We start from the raw sequence: 17475 nt of genomic DNA on the forward strand, positions 1-17475 counted from the left end.
CACATGCTCGAATTCTAGCCTTCGCAGATGATTATGTCATTTATTACTCCCACCAAAACATTGACATTTGTAGAGACGCAATATCCCATGTTTTAAACTTAGTTTTTCGGTGGTTAACGACCCATGGACTTTCGCTTTCCTTACCTAAATGTGCAGCGATGATTTTTACTAACAAACGAACCTTTGACAGAAGCCCCATTATTTTTGATAATTATAGCATCCCTTTTGTCCCACAACACTTGTATTTAGGTGTATATATAGATCAAAGGCTTGCATGGCAACCCCAAATACAGTATTTACTTAGGAGATCTAATTGATATATCCCCATATGACGAACAGTAACGAAACGTACCATCCGTTCCACACTGGATTACAGTGCACATATTATTGATTTAGCCACTATACAAAGTCTATTAGCATTGGATCGCTTACCATTGTCTGCACTACGTATCAGTGTGGGTGCCCTCCGAACAACACCAACCAACGCTTTGTTAGTGGAAACTACAGAAGAACCGCTTCATATTCGCAGGATAAAAATTTCGAATAAATTTCTACTTAAACATTTTAGCAAATCGAACTCCATTATAGTCCCTAAATTAAAATTAGGCCTACTACACGAATATTATGAACAGCGTCCTCCCCCTAATCGTCAATATCCGGCAATATATCTGGCATATGTTGAAATGCAACATGTCACCGAAACCATACTACGAACACCACGCTTGAATATGTACTCATATAGCTATGATGTTCAAATATTCCGTCCATCAATTATCATTGTGCCTTCTGTTTCGTTGAATCAATCAATGAATGCACCTACCCTCAAATCACATGCTTACAAGAAATTTAAAATTTACTTAATTCACCAGACTATCATATTTTTACCGATGGCTCAAAGTCGTGTAATGGAGTTGGAGCAGCATTTTATGACCCACAAACACAAACTAGCTTTAAATATCCGTTGCGTAATAATTTAACTGTCTTTACAGCAGAATTATATGCCATACACCAGGCTCTAGTATATGTCCAACATTTGCATTCCAGGAAAATAAACATTTTCAGCGATTCTCAAAGTGTGTTACAAGCTCTACAATCATTCACCCCCAGTCAAAATACATATGTCTACGTAGTTAAACATCTTTTTCAACTCGAAATATCTGGCTTCGTTATTACTTTGTTATGGCTAAAAGGGCATAGTCAGCACGTAGGCAACGACGTAGCCGATATAGCAGCCAAAGATGCTAGTGCAGATACCGAACACTTATTACAAATCAAAATTCCGTTGTCCGATTTCTTTCCATGTATTAAACACGAAGCTCACCTAACATGGCTCACACAATGGCGTCTATCAGCTAGTACGAAAGGCCAATATTATTATCAAATACAACCGAATATTCCAACACATCCGTGGTTTGCAAACGGTAAGTACACGCGACGTCACATCACTAATATAATTAGACTACGCTTTAATCATTCACTAACACCTGTCTACTTATCTCGTTTCCACATTACGAATGACCCAACTTGTTCCTGTGGACGCCCTTATGGAGACAATGCCCATTTATTTTTTCAATGCCCCCAATACGCACGCTACCAGGAAATTTTGGTGCAGAAATTAATTAGAGTACACGTACCTTTGCCTACTCGACTTTCCGTTTTGCTAACTCACCTTTCACCACTTATCATAGATATTTTAAACGAATATATTGATAATACTTGTATCAAATTGTAATTATGCTATAGACATTCAGATGTTTTTTTCCGGCATGTTGTGAAGTGGCACTTCTATACGTTCCTGGTGAGTGTATCTCACCCCAAGAGTTTTCTATCGTCTCAACCTTGCAAAGTGTATTACGTTCATACTGCTAAAGATCCATAGGAAATCTGTGTATTCGAGCGGTGCAAATAGTGTAATAGTGTAATACTTTCATGGCTTTCCACAAAAAAACAAACAAACAGAATAATGCTTTTTGCGGTAAATATATCTAAGTGTATTTGTGTCTAAAACGGTTAGTATTGATGTGAACGTGTGCTGAAGTGTTAAAAGTGCAATATTTCATTGGACTTGTGACTGGGAAATAATATACTGAATCCCAAATAATCTCCTAAAAAAAATCCAGACTCCTTACCACTCTTTACAAGCATTAGTTTTGCTTGCAAGCCTGCAGAAAAGAGGGTGTACAGCGAGGTATCCAGCTGGCCGAGTTTTGGACTCGTATAAGCTACTGCTCGTACACGCTACTGGAATTTGGCTGAGAACAAGGGCGAATCGTATTCCGTTACAGTTTTTTCGACTTCCGTGGATTCGGTATTCGATATATTTCGATGTTGTCATTTCCCGAGACCGATTGGAGTTGATATTTCCTTCGGACGATCCTTGATGTTGATGGTTGTTTACGTTTACGGTTGTGTATGTCAGCTTATGTCAATTGCTTGCATGATAACGGTAAGTCATTTAATTTGATTATGCAAAATATAGCCGTTAACAGTGAGAAAATGCCTTTTGATGTAGCTATTGTTATTATCCGTTTGAATACTGATTAAAACTTCCGACCTTCTTCACAGTTTGATCAATTGAATATATTGAAGGTATTTAATTTCACTCGTTCTGGCTCTGAATTCGGGAGGTAATATTTTGATGATTAACTTTTGAGAACATCTTCTTTGCTTAATTGCTGGACTTTTATGCAACCTGTTTGTTCACATTGTATGATGGCTGTAATGCTAACATTTAAAATGTTCGCGTAGGATTCCGTAGCATAGCTTTTGAACAATGCAATATCGTATTTGTTAGGCATTTTCCTGAAGTATAGAAGTGGAATTTCAGCATTTCTGCATACAGTTGCCATGGTAGAAGATAGTGGACAAAAGAGTGTCTGAATGGGTGGCTATATTTCTAGAAAACAGAAAATAGAACTCTGAGAATTAGAGTAGGCACACTGAAGCTACCAGCTACCAGACTGCATGTCATATTTTCAAGAAATGTTATTCAAATTTTAACATTGAAGAAACATTTTTTTACAAAAAAGTGATGGACAATTTTTTGTAAATATTATTTATTGTCTTTAGTGTATTCTCAAAGAGTTCTTAAAGGACATGGGTTCTTCCATTTTTAAAATTATTAGACAGCAACAATGTGTATCGTAATCTGTTACAAGACATTATGGCTGAAGTAGTCTTAAAATAAGACGAAACATGTTCCAAAGTAATGTCAGTGTTCTCCGTAGGACCTTTTTAATGGGCACATTTTTACAGGCAACGGCTGACATGTGCATGATATTAATGCATATTTCAGTCAATAGGTGTTCCATATTAAAACTTAAATACTGTAAAACTGTTTATTTAACTCTTCATTATTGTCAGTATAATTGCACCAGTTTAGCTTGACTATCAGGTAGTCTCGTGAGCGAGCAATGTCTGGAGTAGCGTAGAATCTCATGCGAGCACCCTATTCTGCATGACGTTTCAAACCCCTATGGTTCTCCACAGCAACCGAGTGGTAAGCCCCTTTGTTACATGATTATGAACGAGCTGTAGAATACTAGAAGTTCAAAATACTGTTATGTCTCCTTCTTGATAGGACCAAAATAGTTCATTTATACAGTTGATGTTTATCTGTCTGATATTATTAATGCCCAGAGGGGAATAAATTGAAATGTTATCATATTAATTTTTTTTTAAAATACTAATTTACCCTGCCACCCAGCTGACGAATTTTTCTGGGGAGAACACGGATGTTTAATAAATATATTTTATTATTAAATAGTTTTCACTTGTAAAGTGAAGTGCATTGATTGGGTGGACCATTAAACTTAAGACTAGTTCTAAATTTAAACTGTATCAATACAGATCTACATGATGAAGTTTGTAAATTGTAACAATAAGTGGTATGTTCTGAGCTGTCAGAGGAGAGATGGCGTGGAATGACATCAGTAGACAAATAAGTTTGAGTGATGTCTTTAAAAGTAGGAAAGATCACAATATGAAGACAAAGCTGGAATTCAAGAGGACAAATTGGGGTAAAATTTATTTTTAGTTAGGGGAGTCAGGAATTGGAATAACTTACCAAGGGAGATGTTCAATAAATTTCCAGTTTCTTTGCAATCATTTAGGAAGAGGCTAGGAAAACAACAGATAAAGAATCTGCCACCTGGGTGACTGCCCTAAATGCTGATCAGTAGTGATTGATTGATTGAGAACAGTTCGACTTGCATTCTACATATAGAACAATTCGGCTTGCTTTCTTCATGGATTTTTGGGTGTGTGATTTATTGGTTATCTTGATTGTGGTGTTTTGGGATTATATACTAGTGATGATGGTAATGTCTCCAACTGACGGACAGCAAATATAACTCCATTTGTCATGTACAGATGTGATCTCCAAAGGTTATATTATCCTCTGGTTTGTATAACCGAGATTGTCAGGACGGAAGAATAACACCCACGGTATCTGCTGCCAGTCATAAGAGGCGACTAAAAGAGGCCCTAGTGGGCTCTTCACTTGGAGCGTTCGTCAGTGACCACGGGACCCTTAAAGGAGTCCTGACATAGCTTCCGCTTGTGGGAGGCTCCTCACTTTCATATATCCTATCCAACCTTCCGTGGTCAACTCTTGTTCTCTTCCGATCTCAACGTTATTAGAGCATTCAAGACCTAGGGAGTCTTTCATTTTCACGCCCTGCATGGCCCTCATCTTTCTTTGGCCAATACCTTCATTTTTTGAAGTGTCCGGTCCCTTCCATTTTTTCCTTCTGGTTAGTGTTTATAGAGGAGGTTGCCCAGTTGTACTTCCTCTTAAAATAATGATAATCACCACCATAACTGAGATGTTACGTGTCTTGATCGCATTACATTACGAATTTCCAAAGATCTATCATGCATGTATTATTCAGAAACTTGCCGTTTTTATAGTCTTAACGAACATGTTGATTGTAGGTTTCAGTCACCAGTGATGGTGCCCGTATTTCCCTTGGCTGTGTCTGACATTGTTTCCACTTGTCAGGCTCCTGACTTTCATCTTTCCTGTCCGACCTCTGTTGGTTGACCCTTGTTCTTTTCCGACTCCGATGATATTAGCTTTACGGAGCCTAGGGAGTCTTTCATTTTCACGCCGTTCAAGGCCCTTCTTTCTTTGGCTAGCACTTCATTCTTCGAAGTGTCAGACCTCTCCCAATTTTCCCTTTGATTAGTGTTAATTGAGGATGGTTGCCCAGTTGAACTTCCTCCTAAGACAGCAATCACCACCACCTGTCAGCAATGATTTACTCATATTCTTTCTACTAAATAGCTTCCTCCTACAAATACTACATCTTCCATCCAGGAGATAGTGGGTTCGCACCCTACTGTCGGCAGCCCTGAGGATGGTTTTTCATGGTTTCCCATTTTCACACCAGGCAAAGTGCCTGTACCTTAACCCTCTTGGAGCCAGATGTTAGTGCGAGCACTTACCCTTTAAATTGCCAAAGCCGATTAGATCGACCTTTAAAAATCCAGTTGGAAGTTGCCAGAGCCGATTACATTGGCTGGCTTAAAATTCTGTGATAAACATAATTTTGTGGCAACCTATAGTGATGTGCTTACTTTTGTGACAACCTATAGTAAAGGGGCTACAATTTATTGTGTGCCTGACCTTGCTTTGGCAGTTCTAAGAGGGTGTTCTAGCTTTTACAAGATTCATTTCCTGTATTTACAAAGACCGCTAACCGGTCAGTAAGAGATTGTTCCTTGCAGGGAATGGATTTGTGACAGCTAAATGGCAAGTGGTTCGTATGATATTTTTTCAGCAGGTATTGATGATAAATTAATGCAGTATTAGGAAGAATGCGAAGTTAACGCGGGTGATTTATCGGATAGCGATGGTGAATTTAATTCAGAGAGTAGCAACGAAATTATACCGTACACACCGCCGGAATCACCGCACTAAAGAAGAGACATTTATTTGTTTCTAATGGCACTAAAGCTACTGTGAATATGATGGTAGATGAAACTAGTGATAACGAAGATGCAGAGATGATGTCTCTGGAGAACATTCCTCAACCTCCTGTCTCCTTCATGGAACTTCTTGGACCTAAACATGCCCCTCCGTCTAATTCTCCGCCCATATCATACTTCAGTTTACTTTTCACTTTCTCTCTCCTAAACCTTATAGTCACATAAGTTATAGTCCTTTACCATTAAGTAAATGCCAGTCCTCGCGGGCCAAGTGTAGCGTGTCTGCCTCTCACCCGGAGGTCACGGGTTTGAGTCCCGACCAGGTCAAGAATTTTTACCTTGGCCTGGGGGTTGGTTTGAGGTTTACTCAACCTAAGTGACCCTAAGTGATTGCAATTGCGGAGATATCTGAGGGTGAGAGGGGAGCCCGGTCTAGAAAACCAAGAATAATGACCGGGAGGATTCGTCACACTGACTCTGCGTCACCTCGTAAACTGCAGGTCTTCTGAGCAGTGGTTGCTTGGTAGGCCAAAGCAAATCAGGGTTTTAGCGCCATAGATTTTTTTAATTACGTATGTGTTTTCTGTTGTATTGTAAAATTATTTTTCAAATAGATACTAGAACCGAAAACGAGAAAAGGTTTTTACAGAAAACATAAACTATAATATCAATTATTATTTTTATTTTTTAATAATTCAGAATTATTTTTATACTCTGTAGTCCGTACGTAGAAAATTTCTTGTCAGTATTTGCCATGCATCAATACATATATGCGAATGCTATCAGTGAGTAAAATTGTCTTGTTTTTATTAGTGGCATATGTTTGAATTTTTATTTTTCTCATTCAAAGTAATTATTCTATAGCATTGTATTTAGAAATACATTATATATCATCACATATATTCTTTTGTATCGTAAGTGATTTTTTCAAAGTAGATATAGAGGGAGAAAGCACAAAAATGTTATTTTCTTCCAAAAAATAAACTTTATCGACAACTGTAATATCAACAATAAAACGGTTTTGATTCTTTATATCGCTCTAAATCAGTTGGTTATTCTATGTAGTCGATATGTAGAAAATTTCTTGCCATATTTGCCATACACTGGTAGATATACTCAAATTTTAAAATTCATGTATTTCCACTAAAAACGGCCTTGCACTTTACAGTAGTAGAGTGGAGGCGGAGCTCTGGCCTCTTGCAGCTAATGGTGTGCGGCCGACCAGATCGGCTCCTGGCTCCAAAAGGGTTAATTACGGCCACGGCCGCTTCCTGCACACTCCTAGGCCTTTCCCGTTCCATTGTCACCGTAAGACCAGTCTGTGTTGGTGTGACGTAAAAAAAATAAGTAAATAGGCTACTATATTTGGAAGTTCCAAATAGGTAGTATGTGAAGGTAGTGGAAAGCATTTATCAAAATAAAAATGCCCGGTGACTGTGGTTCGACAGATACCATCTGTTGTAATTAGATGTGTTGCTAAGATGTGTCTTTCCTTGCTATAGCTATATGGTTTCACTTTTGTAATATGAGTGAGTGTTCATCACAGGGAAATGACTGAACAGAATTTAATTAATTGAACGACAATGCACACAAATCGTGGATAATGGGTAACATTCTAGGATGGGGACCAATAGCATTTAACTCATTGGGTACTTGGGAGAGATAAAATACCTCATCCCTTAAGAATTAACTGACAAAACTCAAAGTTTACAGGAGAGAAAAAAACTGTTTATTTTCAAAACAATAGGAAATAATAGAGTTATATTTTGATATTGTGATGTAAATGCGTCACTGGATACTCGGATAGTGCTATTAAATTAATTTTTTTAAATCCGTAGCGGCAGTTACGCGGTATTGGATCGGTTAATTTTTTTTGAAAATAGTTATGCGATATTGGATTCCATAATAAAATTGATAAAACATCATTTTTAAAATGTTTTTATTTCAATTTTTAACATTAAAATATACCCTTACAATACAAAGTTCCAACATCCTTGATTTTTATAGTACCCAAATTGGGCCACATGAAGTGAGTCATCAACTGTGATCATGAATCACAAATAATACCTTGTCTTCATTCTTATGAGTGTGGAATGTTGTCGTAATACGAGTGGCAGTCTTTAGGAATTACACTTTTGAGTTTCTGAAGATGATCCCATTTTGTATTCTTGATCTTTAAGCACTCTTATTAAAGTTTTGGAAGTTCTTTTCACTTACTGGTCTAGGTCTCCTGGGCATTTCCACAAAATCATCCTCAAAATCCAATTTGTAGAAAATAACTCCTGTCGGATCGTATTTAATAACTCAAAGATCTATGACAATTGGGTCATAACCTTTTTGTCCGGGGTGAATGGAGTCGTAAACTCGTAAATCTTTTACGGCATAATTGGTGAAGAATGAGTAGTCAAGATAAACTGCATTGTATGGTTGATGTTTTCCTTGTGTTTCTTTCGACACTGATGCACACTGGCGAGGAAGTGTGATTTCACGGTTCTTTATATTACATTCAATTGCACTATGGACTGAGTTCCATTCAGTTTGGGTGTAATCCTTTTCTAGGAATTTCTGGAAAATCTCAACCCCAGTTTTCTTGGCTAGCTTTAACAAAGTGTTAGACATCATTACGTTCCGATTTTGGTAGGTGCATTCATCGGAATACAAGATGATTGGAACTTGTGACTTTTCCAGCTGCTTGCTTATCTTTTATTGTATCGATTATGCAAGAGGCAACGACTGAAGCCACCAGCTCAGCTTGACGTTTATCGAACAAATAGCATGTTACATCATGGGTTCCTAAGTTATATACAGTAAAGTTATGTGCTGCAAGCTTTGTTTTGTAATGTAATGCGCTAGCCCTCAGAAACGAAGCTACCTTTACTGCCTGAAGGTTCATGGTGAATTCTGCACATGCTTCGGCTTCTGCATCTTCTTTGTCCTTCATAGCGATATGTTTTAAATAATCTTACTCAGCTTAGTAGCCAACACACAGGTCACATTCGCCTTTTCTTGGCCTGAACGATCCTGTGTTCAAGTCAGAGAAAACGGTATCGAAGGTATACCTACTGACAGTCCAAATATTTGTTCCTTTGCAACTCTCTTTGTACAGTTCATACTGATGACTTACTGATTGAATTACAGGCCCCAGATATACTGTACACTTTTTGACTTGCTCCTGCAGTAGTGATTACGGTAATTTTGGCCATTTTTCTAAAAATTCATGAACTCCACTTTTCTTGCTACGATTGCATAATGGATGGTTTTTCTCAGCACGAGGAATGGTTCCACTCTCTGAAATTTGACATTTCCAGTACTTAACAGTCACTCATTACGAATGTGTTTAAAAACATACTTTTGCAAACTCGTTTCTTCTCGTGGTTGATGCTAATGTAATAGACCAGCTTACTACTGCATCTTGATTCCCCTGCACGTGGTCTTTTCCTGGGGATGAAATTCACGAGCACAGGAATGTACAGTTTATGCTGATCCCACGACATGGTCTCCCAAAATTCCTTAAATATCTCTTTAGGTCCCTACTTCCTTTCGTTTCGCTGGAGATCTTGTATGACTTTCCCTTCTTTTGTCCTTCTGCAATCTATGTATGGTTTGCCTTCCTTTCTTAGTTTCTTATATTTGTGTAGTTTCCATGCATTTTTCATACTTTTTTTCCTTTTTCTTGATTCACTTAAATTTCCAAAGAATTCTTCATCTTGATCATCAATTTCTTCTTCACCTTCTGGTGCACTGAATAGCTCAGCTGATGTTTCAGGGGTGTAATCAGAATCATTTTCTTCGGATTCTTTGTTGGCATGAGGAAGGATAGGTGGATCTAAAAAGCAAAATAATGTACATCTATAAAATTTTGAAGTAATAGTGGAAGAAATAACATGCAATTAGATGATCCTGTACTGAAAGTTAGTTCAATGCAAAGTGCATACTTTCTTTGTCTGTAGTGGTGCTTGAAGACCTAGGTGAAGATATTTCATTTGGCTAGAATTTTGGAGCGCCATTCTCACAGCTTCCATTACCAATACCTGCCACAATCTATACTAATATTATAAAGAGGAAAAATTTGTTTGTAACGAATAGACTCAAAAACTACTGAACCAATTTTAAAAATTTCTTCACCTATAGGAAGCTACATTGCCAGGGAGTAACATGAGCTTTGTTTTATTTTCAAAACAATTAGTGGCGGAGGGGGGAGGGAGAGATATAAAAATAATAGCCTAATATAGGCAAAATATTGAATTTGTCGTATAAGGACGAGACAAAGCTCAATTTAATCCTCTTGACGCAAAGAACAAAACTCGGTAAGCCCTATGGGCCCGAAAACCATGTTTTAAGGCTGTAAAACCAACCGTTACGGAGATATTGGCACCACACTGCCTCTGCTCTAGGAATCGGATAAAAGAAATGAACTGCCGTAACCATGGCAACGTCAGTTCCAGGATTCTAGAGCAGCGAGGTTATGCATGTACGTTTGGGCATAGCTGCCAACCAAAATTGGTAGGGCCTACACATAAAGACTTATTATCTGGAAAGAGTATACTGTTGTGTAAGGCACTCATAGGACTCCTTTGGGCGGGGATGGAAAAGGGGCGCAGTGTAAAAATCTTATCTTACTATATATAAAAATGGATGTGTGTGTGTGTAAATGACACATCTCCACCTAAACCACTGGAGCATTTTCAATCAAACTTGGTACACGTATTACTATCGGGAGACGAGCACTGTGGGGGTAAGCCATCCCTAGCGCCCTTAAGGGAGGGGGGTTAGTTATAAAAATAATCGAGAATAGTGTCGAATTCATAGTTTTCAGGGTCGCTGAGTTGAAAAGTAATACTCCAGAATTTTTTAAAGTCCAAGTTCAGTTCCCTTTAAGGTGGGGAGCGAATGGGGGGCGAGATATAGAAATAATTAAAAACAGTTTTGAATCCATAGATTTCAGGGTCTCTGAGATGAATAGTAATACTCTGAATTTTTTACAGGTCCAAGTGGGGGGCGAAGGGAGTGAGATATAAAAATAATCGAAAAACTATATATAAAATATTGTCTTCTTCTTCTTACTATATATAAAAATGGATGTATGTGTGTGCGTGGGTGTGTAAATGACACATCTCCTAAACCACTGGAGCAATTTCACCAAACTTGATACACTTATCAATTAGTATCAGGAGACAAACCGCGTGGGGGTAAGACACCCCTAGCACCCATGTGGAAGGGGGCGAGGGGGTATAAAAATAATCTAGAATAGTATCGAATCCATAGTTTTCGTGGTCGCTGAAATGAATAGTGACACTCGGAATTTTTTAAAGTTCATGTTCCGCCTCCTTTGGGGTGAGGGTGAGTGGGGGGACTGAGATATAAAAATAATCTAAAACAGTGTCAAATCTATATTTTTCGGGGTCACTGAGATGAATGGTGATAATCCAGATTTTTTAATCTCTTAGGGGTGGGGGGTGAGAGGGGGACAGTCTCATTGACGGTTGAAATCCTGTACATCGTATCTATAGTGCGACGGCTAAATACATACAGTTATCACTTACCAATTTTTGACAGGATCAAATACTTCCCAGTCGATTCGAGCTTCCATAAAGATGAAGTTTTACTCGAAAATGAAATAATCTAAAACTTGAAATCAAACACATCTAAATAATTCTTAAACTATATTATAAGTCGTAACATATCAATCTGCAAGTCAAAAAGTAATTCTATAAAAATTCACTTCACACATAACTAACTGGTAATGCAAATCTTAAAGGGAAATATTCAGAAACTATCCAGGCAATGCCGGGTACTACAGGTAGTAAGAAATAAAAGTGAAATGTAAGGAAATTATAACGTTTTATGGCATATGATCGTAACCTTAATTTAGTCTCTGTGAAATAACAAATATGTAGGCTACTGACTTATCCTGATCAAAAGATTTGAAATTTGCATCTATAGCTTCAAGGGTAAATAACTGCAGAGTAGTGGGATCTGGAATGTTAATAAAAATATTTATTCGTTAAAATATAACATGAAACGAATAATTTACGTAATGAACAAACGTACTAATAAATTCAATCTTTCGAAACTACGTTTTCTAAAATTTAACATGCTGAAAACAAACTTTCTTGATTTAGCATTTCTTCTGGGAATTGAAGTATTTGCAAACGATAATCCAAGTTGTGCTATTATTTCATGTTCCGAGAACGTATTATCATCCTCGTCACCGAAACACGTCTCATGACTGAGAGCAGAAAAGTAATTTTCCTCTTTTCCTTCTGAAGCCATGTATATCAGTGGCTTTAATTCTGAATTTTCTGTTTAATAACCACTACGATTATTTTAACAAAAGTATTAATATTGCTTTAACACAAGCACTGCAGGGAACTCAAGACAAACTTCTCCTCCCACCAGAGTACAATCATAGTAGACCTGGGCTACTGATTGACAGTCACAGAGTGGGATGTTGGCATCAATACTGTGCTACTTTCAATTCACTATGCATGAGTCGGTGGGAGTAATAAAAATGCGAGGGAAATACTCTAGATTCACAAAATCCCTCCAAACGAGACAATGTAGTTACGTACTATTTCAAAAATATGAGTCATTGTACTTACGTGGTATAGTGTCACCTCCAATTTTTGGACAACAGTGTGTAACTATGAAATTTCCACTGCTGAAACAGATGAGGGACTCGTTAACAGTGGCAAAAGGTCATTTTCACCAAAAATGTCAGTTACGTGGTATTCCTTCTTAAGGGACGATATGAATGTTACCTTAAAATGCTTGTAGGGAGGTGTGCTCATCGCTAATCCCACCATCCCGCCCCCAGAAGAAATATTTGTAACCGAACAAAGAGAAATCCGGTATCATCATTACCCACCGTCCTCTGCTTGAGCATTTGCTGCCAGTGGATGCATTTTATGCAGCTCCCTTAATTCAATGCAGTTAGATGTAATAACCAACTTTGCCTCACTACTGGATCGTAACAAAAGAGTTATAACCTCAAATGTGTCGTGGGTGCCAACGGTGTGGGCCAATGACCGACATGAAATAGAGCCCCATACTATAAGGCAGCTCACTCCATTTGAGAGACTTTCTGCTAAAGGCCCCTGATGTGTTGGACCCATGGCTTTTTTGTGACTAACGAAAATGTGTGCAAACCAATAGGCTTCAGTCCCCTCCCGTAACAGGTTTATATTTCCTGTAGGCTAACGGCTGATATGAAACAGAGCCCCCTCAATGGTGGCTCACTCCCTTCGAGAGTCTTTCTGCTAAATACCCCTGAGGTGTTAGACCAATGGTTTTTTTGTCACTGGCTATGGCGTGCGATAATCAATAGATGTTAGTCCCCTCCCACAACAAGCATCTATTTTCTGTGGGCCCGTTGTGATAGTACATATATCACACCCCCGAATTATGTGTAGAAGTTAGAGATATTATTGTCAGTATTTGATTTATTATTATTATTATTATCATTATTATTATCAGTATTTCATTTGTATATTTTGCCATTTATATTTGTAAGCTAGAAGATATCCACATATGTAGGTATGAGTATTTTGTTTTGCACGAGTGGGAAAACATTGCTTTAATAACTGGTAATTTGGTTGAGTCATGTGGCTACCCCAGTGTTTGTGTTGATGTACTTGTGTTGGGAAATTCCATGAGTCATGTATATATCCCAGCCTGATGAGATGAGCTTGTTGTTGTATTAGGGAAGTTCGTTGACTCATGTAATAAACCCCAGAGTTTGTTTATCTCTTGGGAGCAAGCAGAAATTCTGGGCATGGTCTTGACAAGAGGTTCACTCATGATTGGCTGGCAAGCACCAATCCAGACGTATCATCTGAGAGGAGGGGGATGTTGATGTCTATAAAGGTTGATCATATGGCGGCAACCAAGGAGATTGTAAAGGAACGATAAGGAAGACAACTACAACCAGTGACTCTGTATAAGAGAACTACAACTGACGCACTGTACGAGTAGGAAATAGTGCTGGATATACGGTATTCGAGTGACACGGCTGCAATGGACTGGACTTCAAACGTTCATGGAACGTAGTCTTGTTATGTTCTTGGAAAGTGGCTGATCAACAAATTGTGGAGGGCGTATGGATTAAATATTGTAGTACTTGTGGAGGTCTGGCATGATATGTTGGTGAAAGCTATCTCAGACTTTCCATAATTTACGTTGAGGATCGACAGACGTGTGTATATATCTTTACAACAAGTGTTAAAATATGTGAACACAGTATTACAAGGTACAGTATCTGTGTGATGTGATAACTGCCGATTATGAGAATCGGTAAGTCGAATTGATATAGAGACAGTGAAGGGTATTTATCTTCATACATGTACATTGTTCATCGGACTATCTACAAATGGTAGCTTAGTTCTCGCTTTCGTTTTCCCACGGTTTTCATTATTGTTGTTGTTGTAAATATGGAGTCTTCCAGCAATCTTTTGTGTGTGTATTATATGTATAATTTTGTGTGTTGGTGAGGTGCTCATGCACGGATTTTGTTAAGAATATAGTTGGCTATTTTAGAATCAGTGGAGTTATTGATGAACCTAGGTGCATTTCCTACCTATTTAGTCGTTTTCAGGAGGTTAGGTAAGGCCTGCATCAGATGTACCAGTACGCAGCATTATGTACATGCCCTGGGATATAAAGTTTATCATGCTCTATCAAAATATCCATTCTGGTGAACTCTGGCGCCCATACTACGGACATTTCAATTAAATATTTTATTAATTTATTTCAAGTATTTTATGAAGCTTTTGAGTAATGTTATTTATTTACATATTTTTATTTATGATATTTTATTATTATTTATTAGTGTTCAGTAAGTTACAATTGGCTTCCCAGCGTGAGGCTGAATGATTGGTACATCTGTTAGGCTTATTAGTGTAGGTGCACTTGTCAGGTGTGGTTGGAATTCTGCAAACTATGTCGGTGAAGTGTTTTATATGTACGTGATATGTATGTTTTAGTATGAAGAAATGTTGTAGCGAGTCGAGTATTATAAAATTGAGAAATAGAGAGGTTGTTAAAGTTGTTGGTACTATGAATCAGGATAAGAGAAGTCAGAAGAATTCCACCACATTGAGTCTATCGAATTTAAGTGAGAGTAGCGAAATGGCTGATAGTAGGAAAGATCAATCGGCAACGATATGTGAGGAGTCTAGTAATCCGTCTCAAACTCAGAATGTAGAGGTTGTTAAGGAGACGGTTCAAGGGGAGGCTTTAACTTTTAGTATGATTAAATCGCTATTTAATGAAATGTCCAGTAAGATTGATAGTAAGAATGTGAAGAGTTGAAGGTTGAACTGTCTAGTAAAATTGATAATCAGAGTGTTGAATTAAATTCAGTGAGTGTTGAACTGTCCAGTAAAATCGATAATAATATTGAATTGTCCAGTAAGATTGATAGTCAGAGTAAAGAGTTGGAGAGTGAATTGAGTTTTTTAAGTAATGAAATATACAGTATTAATAGTGAATTAAATTCAGTTAGTACGGAATTGTCCAGTAAGATTGAGAATCAAAGTAAGGAGTTAAATTTAGTGAATGTTGAATTGTCTAGTAAAATTGATAGTTTAAGTAGTGCTGTAAATGGTAGAATAGATGAATTAAACCAGAAGTTTGACCATCAAAGCAGGGAAATTCAGGAAGTCAACAATGAGGTAGAAGCTCAATGCTTGGAATTGACTGAGAAAATCGAATGCCGATTTAATGTAGTTAGGAAGGAATTTGTGGAAAACAGCAAGGAATGTGACAAGAGAATAAAAATAGTGGAAGATAAAGTCGAAGAAATAGATAGAATTAAAACCAGTCAGAATGTTTTAGCGAGGCGAATAGATGAAAAAACTGAGAAATTGGAGAAAGACCTCAAGTCAGTAGAAGGAAATGCCAGAATAGTAGTGGAAGAAGGAATTAAATCATGTCATGTGAAGTTAAGGCAGGAGATGAGTCAAATCCAAGTAGGTAGCAGTATATGTAATAGGTACGTATCTTGTACGAAGAACTCTGAATTACCCAAATTTAATGGCCGGCAGTTTAATCCGATGGAATTCTTGAAAACTGTGGAGAAACGGTTTTCTAAGAATCTTGACGATGGTTTGATTGAGTGGAGTATGGTTGATGAGCTGTTGGATGTTGCATTTGTTGGAGAAGCGAGATCTTGGTTTCAAGTTTATAGACAGGGTATTTCGAGTTTAGAGGAATTTAGGGAGAAATTTAGTTCTAAATTTTGGAGCGAAGCCATTCAGGGAAGGGAAAGGGATTGCGTGCTATTTGGCAAATATAGACCTCAGGAAGGTGTGTCTATGACGGAGTATTTCTTGGCGCATGTTCTGGTCAGCCAGAATTTTGAAGGTCTAGCATCGGAGAGAGATACAGTCCACCAAATGTTGAGACATTTTCCTGTGAAGGTCGGATTAGCTGCATGTATGCAGAATATTGTTACGATTAAAGAATTAGAGCAGCTGTTAGAGAGGTTTGATGCTTTGGAAGGGCAAGGGAGGACTAGGCAAAGTGAAGGTAGGAATTACGGGGATAATGGGAGACAAGGTAATCAGCTAGGGGGAGATAGGAATAATCAGAATTTCAGTCATTCTAGGCAAGGGAATCAGGGTGGTAATTCCGAAAGGGGAAACAGACAGTCTAATCAGGGAGTTAATCAATAGGAATATTTTGGCAGAAGACCTAATCAAGGGGAATCAGAAAGTAGGGGGCGTACGGATCAAAGACCTCCAGATCAAGTGCAGAGACATGATAATAGTGAACAGACCACGTCAAGTAATTTAAACCGGAATTGGACTTCTTAGTTGGGTCAGATAGGCAGTCCGATACCGAAATTCCTATTCACGCGATGAAACAGGTAAGTTACGAGGTAGACGTGAAAGAGGAATTATTGTATGACCATGTGTTTTGTGTTCAGGGAGATTTTGAGAATAGGGGGCGTGATGAAAGTAAGAAAGATGTGTCGGATGTCTTACTTTGTGCTGGTGGTGATGGTAATAGCGGTGTTGCGATCGATAATCTTGTGGAAGTTTCTGAAATTGAAAGTGAAGTTTTTTGTGAAGTTGATGAAGGTTGTTTTGTGAGTGAAGAGTGTTTACGGAGTATACATCATGATGTTTTTGTTGATTTAAGTGTACATGAGGAGAATAAAGTTAGGTCCATTATGTGTGAAAATGGTGACTTTGAGATTAATGGAACTTGTGATAAGAGAATCGAAAGTAGCAGTGTTGTTGGCATGAAAGTGGGCAAGTAGGAGCTGATATGGAAGGTGGTGAAGATGGATTAATTGTTGGGTCATTAAGTAGTAATGACAGCAATTTCATAGTTAATTATGGTAAGAATTTCTGTAATAGAGTGCGCGTAAGTGAGAATGAAGTGTGCGTGAGATGAAGGAAAGTCTATCCAAGCGAGTGCGTAATGTTCTATTTAAAGCTGAGAATTGTGTGAATGATTTGAATGAAGTGTTGAATGATATTGATGTGGAATGTGTGGAAAAGTATGTGATCTGTTTGCTTGCATTAATTATGAGTTTGT

The 17475-nt window shown here is 37.9% G+C and overlaps 1 protein-coding gene across 1 annotated transcript in view; it reads left to right on the top strand.

The window, feature by feature from the left end:
• The first annotated feature begins 2190 nt into the window (after nt 1-2190).
• The window catches only part of LOC136857536 (uncharacterized protein CG7065), a 400740-nt gene continuing 385455 nt past the window's right edge, over nt 2191-17475 (top strand). The window contains exon 1 of the mRNA XM_067136265.2: nt 2191-2446. The gene's annotated coding sequence lies outside the window, so the exon portion shown is untranslated. The remainder of the gene's footprint in view (nt 2447-17475) is intronic.

This window comes from Anabrus simplex, chromosome 1 (assembly GCF_040414725.1).
Source record: "Anabrus simplex isolate iqAnaSimp1 chromosome 1, ASM4041472v1, whole genome shotgun sequence".
In the NCBI taxonomy this organism is placed as follows: Eukaryota; Metazoa; Arthropoda; class Insecta; order Orthoptera; family Tettigoniidae; genus Anabrus; species Anabrus simplex.